At 39.2% G+C, this 10,067-nt stretch overlaps 2 long non-coding RNA genes across 2 annotated transcripts; one reads left to right on the top strand and one right to left on the bottom strand.

Annotated features, from left to right (window-relative positions):
- Window positions 1-839: 839 nt before the first annotated feature.
- On the bottom strand, window positions 840-5,008 carry LOC143777384 (uncharacterized). Its single transcript, XR_013216171.1, has 3 exons — window positions 4,901-5,008; window positions 3,463-3,551; window positions 840-908 (listed from the first exon to the last, which is right to left on the bottom strand). It is a non-coding gene; the product is annotated as an uncharacterized LOC143777384 (long non-coding RNA).
- Window positions 5,009-5,648: 640 nt separating this feature from the next.
- Window positions 5,649-9,817, top strand: LOC143777278 (uncharacterized). The gene is made up of 3 exons (XR_013216104.1): window positions 5,649-5,756; window positions 7,106-7,194; window positions 9,749-9,817. It is a non-coding gene; the product is annotated as an uncharacterized LOC143777278 (long non-coding RNA).
- Window positions 9,818-10,067: the final 250 nt, after the last annotated feature.

The following is a 10,067-nucleotide window of genomic DNA, read 5'->3' as shown; positions in this document are numbered from 1 at the left end:
ATATAATCATACATTAAATGATATAGTATACAGGACAATTCATCTCATTATCTGTGTATCTAATCAGGTCATACCACATGATAGTGAAAAATCCTAAGGAAAAAAATCACCAGAAATAAGTGAGTAGATAAAGGAATATGAGAGAGATATATGGGTGAACCCAGCAGCAATAAACCATATGGACATCATGGAGGCTTCAGATAACAAGAAAAAAAGAAAAAGAAACAGAAACAAAAGAGCCACGTGCAGTCAGTGAGTAGCTATAACCTATGAAAAAACGCCAGGGTAAATACCATATACTGTAGTTCACAAAATACCTGAATCCTGGATAAGTGAACAGGCAGTCTAAGGGGAATCAGCCAATCCTATTTACAACAAACCAGAACATCGCTCTAATACCAGGGGGACTAAGTGGCAGTAGAAGATACAAGATAGAAGTATAAATACCTTAATGCATGTCCGTCCTCAGGAGACCGGTGTGTGTGTGAGCCAGGAGTGAAAGAGGTGCCGTAAAGTGGATATAAATGCAGTGAACGCTGATACGTCACTTCCAGTCATAGCAAGTGCTATGTATAAAGTAAATGTGAAAGTGAAAGCTAGCACATGCGCAGAAGGTAGCAGGGGGAACTGCTGTAGGTACAACATGATTCAATGAATTTACTACAGATGATTAATCAGCCTTGTGACAGGCGCCCCCTAGTGTAGTGAGCGGTAACTAACCAGAATAATCTGTAAGAAAAAGTGATGTCTGGGGAATACCAGAGTACGGTACTAACAAACATAAGCTGAATAAATAATACTAAAGCACAATAAATCTAACTTATATACTAAGAACCCACCTGGTCCAAAGGAGAAGAAAAAAAAGGGGGGAAACGACACCCATAAACCAGTGTACTGGAAGACCCAGGCTAGAGAAATGCGAAAAGAGAGAAAATAGAGAAAATCTATTAAGGAAACCAATCAGACTGAAGAAAAAGGAAGGGAACGACATCAAAATATTGTTATAATATAATCCTTATCAACAATGATTATACACATATTATATATAGCAACATATAGTATAGAAAACGTGTTCTCAAGTAAGGAAACAGATCAAGTTGAATAATATTCGAATCAAGAAGGCATCTAGAAAAAAATAGAAACATGATTATACTATGATACAACACAAGAATAAATCTAAAGCTGAATTTCAGTAGGGAAGTACCTCATACTCCCTATTCATACCCAGGGGATGGAGAGTTTGGAGTGTGAAAATCCAAAAGGATTCTCTTTCTTTCAATTTCGCGACTCTATTGCCACCCCGTCTCAGTGGAGGGATACTCTCAAGAACTTGAAACCTCAATTGAGATATCGAGTGTCCTACTGATATAAAGTGTGCGGGAATCGGTAGTAATGTACGACCACATCGAATAGTAGACTTATGTTTAGAGATGCGGTCTCGGATATGTTGGGTAGTCTCTCCAACATATCCGAGACCGCAAGGACATTTGATCAAGTAAACGACATGAGTAGAGTCGCATGTAAAAAAACCTTTTATGGGAAATAATTTTCCTGATCGTGGATGTGAGAAGGTTTCTCCTTTGGTAACGTTGGAACACTGTGAACAATGTAGACACGGAAATGTACCCCTTCTCTGTGTCATAAGTGTGGCTTGCCTCAAATCCCTCCTATCACTGCCCACATCTGCTTTCACTAAAATGTTCCTAATATTTTGTGGCTTCTTATAACATAATAGGGGTGGTATCCTAAATTCAGAGATAGTGGGATAGGCTTTATGAAGTAATGGCCAATGTTCCAAAATGGGGCCTTTCAAAAAATTCGTGTAAGGGTGATAGGTGGTTACACAGGCCACTCTCTTCGTCTTTTGGGGACGTATATCCGGTTGATCCGTGGCTCTATTAAGAACCGAGGGGGGGTAACCCCGTGCCCTAAATTTTGTTTGCATCTCATGAATACGTTGTTGCAACACATCAGGTCTGGTGACGATGCGTCTAATGCGTTCAATTTGTGACTTTGGTAAAGATCTCTTTACATGACTTGGGTGACAACTTGAAAACTCCAATAGACTATTTCTATCAGTGGTTTTTATATATAAATCAATGTCTAGTGTCCCATCCTCCTTCAAACTCACTAGTGTATCCAAAAAACTCACTTTCTGGGGATCTTTCACCATAGTAAATGTCAACTTGGGTATCAAACAATTTAGATCCTGAAAGAATTGTGTAAGGGATGACTCGTCGCCCCTCCATATCAAGAAAACATCATCTATAAATCTTTTCCAACATACTACGTGTTGAATATATAAATGATGGATGTAAACAAATTTTTCTTCAAAAAATGCCATAAAGATGTTTGCATATGGAGGCGCGACATTCGACCCCATAGCGGTCCCGACCTTCTGGAGAAAAAACTGATCGGCAAACATAAAAAAATTCTTGGATAAAACCAGATCTAACATAGTCAAACAAAATTCCTTTTGTCTCACAGAAAAGTCGGTATATGTATCCAGAAACCATTGAATAGCATGTAGACCTCTAGTGTGATCAATACTAGTGTACAAATTATTCACGTCCATGGTGACGAGTAAACATCCCTGAGGTAAGGTACCCATTGACTTAAGATACTGCAAAAAGTCAGTAGTGTCTTTAATAAAGGAGGCAATGTGTGTCAATAGAGGGGTTAGAATTCTTTCAATTGTTCTAGCTATTGGTGACAATAAAGAGTCAGTGGACGCTACAATAGGTCTTCCTGGAGGACGTGTTAAATGTTTGTGAATTTTCGGTAACACATAGAAAACCGGAATTACCGGATGCATATTATACATAAATTCACCAAGTTTAGAGTCAATGACGTTTTGTTCCTTGTACAGTTTAATCAACTGTTGGATCTGTCGGGAGATCTCTGAAGTAGGATCTCTATCCACAGGTAAATAGGTCATGTGATCATTCAAATGTTGAAAAACCATAGTATTATAGTACGAAGTGTCCATAACAACAATCGCACCCCCCTTGTCAGCCGGTTTAATGGTGATAGACTTATTGTTCTTCAGACTGTCCAAGGCTCTCTTTTCAAGGGGGGTGCAATTTCTCTTAATGGGAATAAGACCCTGACCAATTAGAGTACATTTATTCTGAATGTCCTGTGTTACCAGCGAGATGTATGTCTCCACCGGGTGGTTTGATTTAGGCGGATTATAGTTACTGGGTACAGACAAATTAAGATCACTGAGACTGAATGCACTTTGTGTTATATCAGAGGTAAAATTCGAACTGCGGTCACTGGTTTCAGCCGTAGAAAAATGTACTTTCAATCTAAGATTTCTGAAGAAACGTTGAAGTTCCTGATAAAGTTGGAACTCATTGAATGATGGAGTGGGACAGAAGGAAAGTCCCTTTTGTAGAACAGTTAGTTCAGATGGTGAGAGATTGTATGAGGAGATGTTATAGACCAATTGGTCCCTACCTGAGACCGAGTTCTGATTCTGGAGTTGACGTCGACGGGTTCCGGAGCCCCTCCTCGTCGGCCTCTGTTGGACCGACCTCGCCTTTGCTCTAAAAAAGGAAAGGTATCACGAGGGTTAGAGTCATTATCGGAGCTGGAGGAGGCAGTGGAATATCCACGTCTAAATTGTCGACGATCCCTCTGGGTGTTATTATCACGCCATCTGTATACAGTTTTGCGATGGTAGTCTTCTGTATCTCGTAAAAACTTTAAACGTTTCCTGTCCTGTAGTTGATTTCTGAAGTCCTCAATAGTTTTCTCAATTTTTTGTTTCATACCATCAAATTTCTCAGTAGAAAGTGTATCACGCAGTTGTTGGTGAGTAACCTCCAATTGCTTCTCTATCTCAGAAATCTCTTTCTGAAGATATTCTATGGTTAAAATCATAATATCCATGGAGCATTTATTGAGAATACCTTCAAACTTAGAACAAAAATCTGGTTTCTCTGAAAATAGGGTCGGGCGTAGAGAAACGCGTAATCCCCGAGGTATGCGCTTCACCTTATGATATTCTGCCAAAGTCACATAGTGTAATTCAAGTGCTGTTTTCTTCTTGAGTTCACGTTCCCAATCTCTAGTGCGAATCTCTTCAACCGGAGTGTGTAAAAACTCCCCAGGAATATTAACACGAGAAATAATTTCATCCGCCTCCACTTGGCCATATGAAAGTGTGCTAAATGCCATTATAGAAAAAATTCCAAGGTGCTGCCCTCTCAAAAAATCACAATATATTTAGAGCAGGAGGGGCGCACTCCATATAATAGGGCGGTGCTCAGAGGAAAAAGAAACTAAATATATATTTTTATACAACCTCTGGCACTCAAAAACAGACAAATGTTTATATTTGAAAAAATGGATTTATTCACTACCGGTCTTAATAAACAGATTATCTCCAACGTTTCGGCTAATTTAAAGCCTTTTTCACGGAAGTCTATGATAAACAATAAACAACATATAATCATACATTAAATGATATAGTATACAGGACAATTCATCTCATTATCTGTGTATCTAATCAGGTCATACCACATGATAGTGAAAAATCCTAAGGAAAAAAATCACCAGAAATAAGTGAGTAGATAAAGGAATATGAGAGAGATATATGGGTGAACCCAGCAGCAATAAACCATATGGACATCATGGAGGCTTCAGATAACAAGAAAAAAAGAAAAAGAAACAGAAACAAAAGAGCCACGTGCAGTCAGTGAGTAGCTATAACCTATGAAAAAACGCCAGGGTAAATACCATATACTGTAGTTCACAAAATATCTGAATCCTGGATAAGTGAACAGGCAGTCTAAGGGGAATCAGCCAATCCTATTTACAACAAACCAGAACATCGCTCTAATACCAGGGGGACTAAGTGGCAGTAGAAGATACAAGATAGAAGTATAAATACCTTAATGCATGTCCGTCCTCAGGAGACCGGTGTGTGTGTGAGCCAGGAGTGAAAGAGGTGCCGTAAAGTGGATATAAATGCAGTGAACGCTGATACGTCACTTCCAGTCATAGCAAGTGCTATGTATGAAGTAAATGTGAAAGTGAAAGCTAGCACATGCGCAGAAGGTAGCAGGGGGAACTGCTGTAGGTACAACATGATTCAATGAATTTACTACAGATGATTAATCAGCCTTGTGACAGGCGCCCCCTAGTGTAGTGAGCGGTAACTAACCAGAATTATCTGTAAGAAAAAGTGATGTCTGGGGAATACCAGAGTACGGTACTAACAAACATAAGCTGAATAAATAATACTAAAGCACAATAAATCTAACTTATATACTAAGAACCCACCTGGTCCAAAGGAGAAGAAAACTGGTTTATGGGTGTCGTTTCCCCCCTTTTTTTTCTTCTCCTTTGGACCAGGTGGGTTCTTAGTATATAAGTTAGATTTATTGTGCTTTAGTATTATTTATTCAGCTTATGTTTGTTAGTACCGTACTCTGGTATTCCCCAGACATCACTTTTTCTTACAGATTATTCTGGTTAGTTACCGCTCACTACACTAGGGGGCGCCTGTCACAAGGCTGATTAATCATCTGTAGTAAATTCATTGAATCATGTTGTACCTACAGCAGTTCCCCCTGCTACCTTCTGCGCATGTGCTAGCTTTCACTTTCACATTTACTTCATACATAGCACTTGCTATGACTGGAAGTGACGTATCAGCGTTCACTGCATTTATATCCACTTTACGGCACCTCTTTCACTCCTGGCTCACACACACACCGGTCTCCTGAGGACGGACATGCATTAAGGTATTTATACTTCTATCTTGTATCTTCTACTGCCACTTAGTCCCCCTGGTATTAGAGCGATGTTCTGGTTTGTTGTAAATAGGATTGGCTGATTCCCCTTAGACTGCCTGTTCACTTATCCAGGATTCAGGTATTTTGTGAACTACAGTATATGGTATTTACCCTGGCGTTTTTTCATAGGTTATAGCTACTCACTGACTGCACGTGGCTCTTTTGTTTCTGTTTCTTTTTCTTTTTTTCTTGTTATCTGAAGCCTCCATGATGTCCATATGGTTTATTGCTGCTGGGTTCACCCATATATCTCTCTCATATTCCTTTATCTACTCACTTATTTCTGGTGATTTTTTTCCTTAGGATTTTTCACTATCATGTGGTATGACCTGATTAGATACACAGATAATGAGATGAATTGTCCTGTATACTATATCATTTAATGTATGATTATATGTTGTTTATTGTTTATCATAGACTTCCGTGAAAAAGGCTTTAAATTAGCCGAAACGTTGGAGATAATCTGTTTATTAAGACCGGTAGTGAATAAATCCATTTTTTCAAATATAAACATTTGTCTGTTTTTGAGTGCCAGAGGTTGTATAAAAATATATATTTAGTTTCTTTTTCCTCTGAGCACCGCCCTATTATATGGAGTGCGCCCCTCCTGCTCTAAATATATTGTGATTTTTTGAGAGGGCAGCACCTTGGAATTTTTTCTATAATGGCATTTAGCACACTTTCATATGGCCAAGTGGAGGCGGATGAAATTATTTCTCGTGTTAATATTCCTGGGGAGTTTTTACACACTCCGGTTGAAGAGATTCGCACTAGAGATTGGGAACGTGAACTCAAGAAGAAAACAGCACTTGAATTACACTATGTGACTTTGGCAGAATATCATAAGGTGAAGCGCATACCTCGGGGATTACGCGTTTCTCTACGCCCGACCCTATTTTCAGAGAAACCAGATTTTTGTTCTAAGTTTGAAGGTATTCTCAATAAATGCTCCATGGATATTATGATTTTAACCATAGAATATCTTCAGAAAGAGATTTCTGAGATAGAGAAGCAATTGGAGGTTACTCACCAACAACTGCGTGATACACTTTCTACTGAGAAATTTGATGGTATGAAACAAAAAATTGAGAAAACTATTGAGGACTTCAGAAATCAACTACAGGACAGGAAACGTTTAAAGTTTTTACGAGATACAGAAGACTACCATCGCAAAACTGTATACAGATGGCGTGATAATAACACCCAGAGGGATCGTCGACAATTTAGACGTGGATATTCCACTGCCTCCTCCAGCTCCGATAATGACTCTAACCCTCGTGATACCTTTCCTTTTTTAGAGCAAAGGCGAGGTCGGTCCAACAGAGGCCGACGAGGAGGGGCTCCGGAACCCGTCGACGTCAACTCCAGAATCAGAACTCGGTCTCAGGTAGGGACCAATTGGTCTATAACATCTCCTCATACAATCTCTCACCATCTGAACTAACTGTTCTACAAAAGGGACTTTCCTTCTGTCCCACTCCATCATTCAATGAGTTCCAACTTTATCAGGAACTTCAACGTTTCTTCAGAAATCTTAGATTGAAAGTACATTTTTCTACGGCTGAAACCAGTGACCGCAGTTCGAATTTTACCTCTGATATAACACAAAGTGCATTCAGTCTCAGTGATCTTAATTTGTCTGTACCCAGTAACTATAATCCGCCTAAATCAAACCACCCGGTGGAGACATACATCTCGCTGGTAACACAGGACATTCAGAATAAATGTACTCTAATTGGTCAGGGTCTTATTCCCATTAAGAGAAATTGCACCCCCCTTGAAAAGAGAGCCTTGGACAGTCTGAAGAACAATAAGTCTATCACCATTAAACCGGCTGACAAGGGGGGTGCGATTGTTGTTATGGACACTTCGTACTATAATACTATGGTTTTTCAACATTTGAATGATCACATGACCTATTTACCTGTGGATAGAGATCCTACTTCAGAGATCTCCCGACAGATCCAACAGTTGATTAAACTGTACAAGGAACAAAACGTCATTGACTCTAAACTTGGTGAATTTATGTATAATATGCATCCGGTAATTCCGGTTTTCTATGTGTTACCGAAAATTCACAAACATTTAACACGTCCTCCAGGAAGACCTATTGTAGCGTCCACTGACTCTTTATTGTCACCAATAGCTAGAACAATTGAAAGAATTCTAACCCCTCTATTGACACACATTGCCTCCTTTATTAAAGACACTACTGACTTTTTGCAGTATCTTAAGTCAATGGGTACCTTACCTCAGGGATGTTTACTCGTCACCATGGACGTGAATAATTTGTACACTAGTATTGATCACACTAGAGGTCTACATGCTATTCAATGGTTTCTGGATACATATACCGACTTTTCTGTGAGACAAAAGGAATTTTGTTTGACTATGTTAGATCTGGTTTTATCCAAGAATTTTTTTATGTTTGCCGATCAGTTTTTTCTCCAGAAGGTCGGGACCGCTATGGGGTCGAATGTCGCGCCTCCATATGCAAACATCTTTATGGCATTTTTTGAAGAAAAATTTGTTTACATCCATCATTTATATATTCAACACGTAGTATGTTGGAAAAGATTTATAGATGATGTTTTCTTGATATGGAGGGGCGACGAGTCATCCCTTACACAATTCTTTCAGGATCTAAATTGTTTGATACCCAAGTTGACATTTACTATGGTGAAAGATCCCCAGAAAGTGAGTTTTTTGGATACACTAGTGAGTTTGAAGGAGGATGGGACACTAGACATTGATTTATATATAAAAACCACTGATAGAAATAGTCTATTGGAGTTTTCAAGTTGTCACCCAAGTCAGGTAAAGAGATCTTTACCAAAGTCACAAATTGAACGCATTAGACGCATCGTCACCAGACCTGATGTGTTGCAACAACGTATTCATGAGATGCAAACAAAATTTAGGGCACGGGGTTACCCCCCCTCGGTTCTTAATAGAGCCACGGATCAACCGGATATACGTCCCCAAAAGACGAAGAGAGTGGCCTGTGTAACCACCTATCACCCTTACACGAATTTTTTGAAAGGCCCCATTTTGGAACATTGGCCATTACTTCATAAAGCCTATCCCACTATCTCTGAATTTAGGATACCACCCCTATTATGTTATAAGAAGCCACAAAATATTAGGAACATTTTAGTGAAAGCAGATGTGGGCAGTGATAGGAGGGATTTGAGGCAAGCCACACTTATGACACAGAGAAGGGGTACATTTCCGTGTCTACATTGTTCACAGTGTTCCAACGTTACCAAAGGAGAAACCTTCTCACATCCACGATCAGGAAAATTATTTCCCATAAAAGGTTTTTTTACATGCGACTCTACTCATGTCGTTTACTTGATCAAATGTCCTTGCGGTCTCGGATATGTTGGAGAGACTACCCAACATATCCGAGACCGCATCTCTAAACATAAGTCTACTATTCGATGTGGTCGTACATTACTACCGATTCCCGCACACTTTATATCAGTAGGACACTCGATATCTCAATTGAGGTTTCAAGTTCTTGAGAGTATCCCTCCACTGAGACGGGGTGGCAATAGAGTCGCGAAATTGAAAGAAAGAGAATCCTTTTGGATTTTCACACTCCAAACTCTCCATCCCCTGGGTATGAATAGGGAGTATGAGGTACTTCCCTACTGAAATTCAGCTTTAGATTTATTCTTGTGTTGTATCATAGTATAATCATGTTTCTATTTTTTTCTAGATGCCTTCTTGATTCGAATATTATTCAACTTGATCTGTTTCCTTACTTGAGAACACGTTTTCTATACTATATGTTGCTATATATAATATGTGTATAATCATTGTTGATAAGGATTATATTATAACAATATTTTGATGTCGTTCCCTTCCTTTTTCTTCAGTCTGATTGGTTTCCTTAATAGATTTTCTCTATTTTCTCTCTTTTCGCATTTCTCTAGCCTGGGTCTTCCAGTACACTGGTTTATGGGTGTCGTTTCCCCCCTTTTTTTTCTTCTCCTTTGGACCAGGTGGGTTCTTAGTATATAAGTTAGATTTATTGTGCTTTAGTATTATTTATTCAGCTTATGTTTGTTAGTACCGTACTCTGGTATTCCCCAGACATCACTTTTTCTTACAGATTATTCTGGTTAGTTACCGCTCACTACACTAGGGGGCGCCTGTCACAAGGCTGATTAATCATCTGTAGTAAATTCATTGAATCATGTTGTACCTACAGCAGTTCCCCCTGCTACCTTCTGCGCATGTGCTAGCTTTCAC

The sequence above is a fragment of the Ranitomeya variabilis genome, chromosome 1 (assembly GCF_051348905.1).
Source record: "Ranitomeya variabilis isolate aRanVar5 chromosome 1, aRanVar5.hap1, whole genome shotgun sequence".
Lineage (NCBI taxonomy): Eukaryota > Metazoa > Chordata > Amphibia > Anura > Dendrobatidae > Ranitomeya > Ranitomeya variabilis.
Note: the sequence above shows the minus strand (reverse complement) of the source record. Positions and strands in the feature narration are given on the sequence as shown.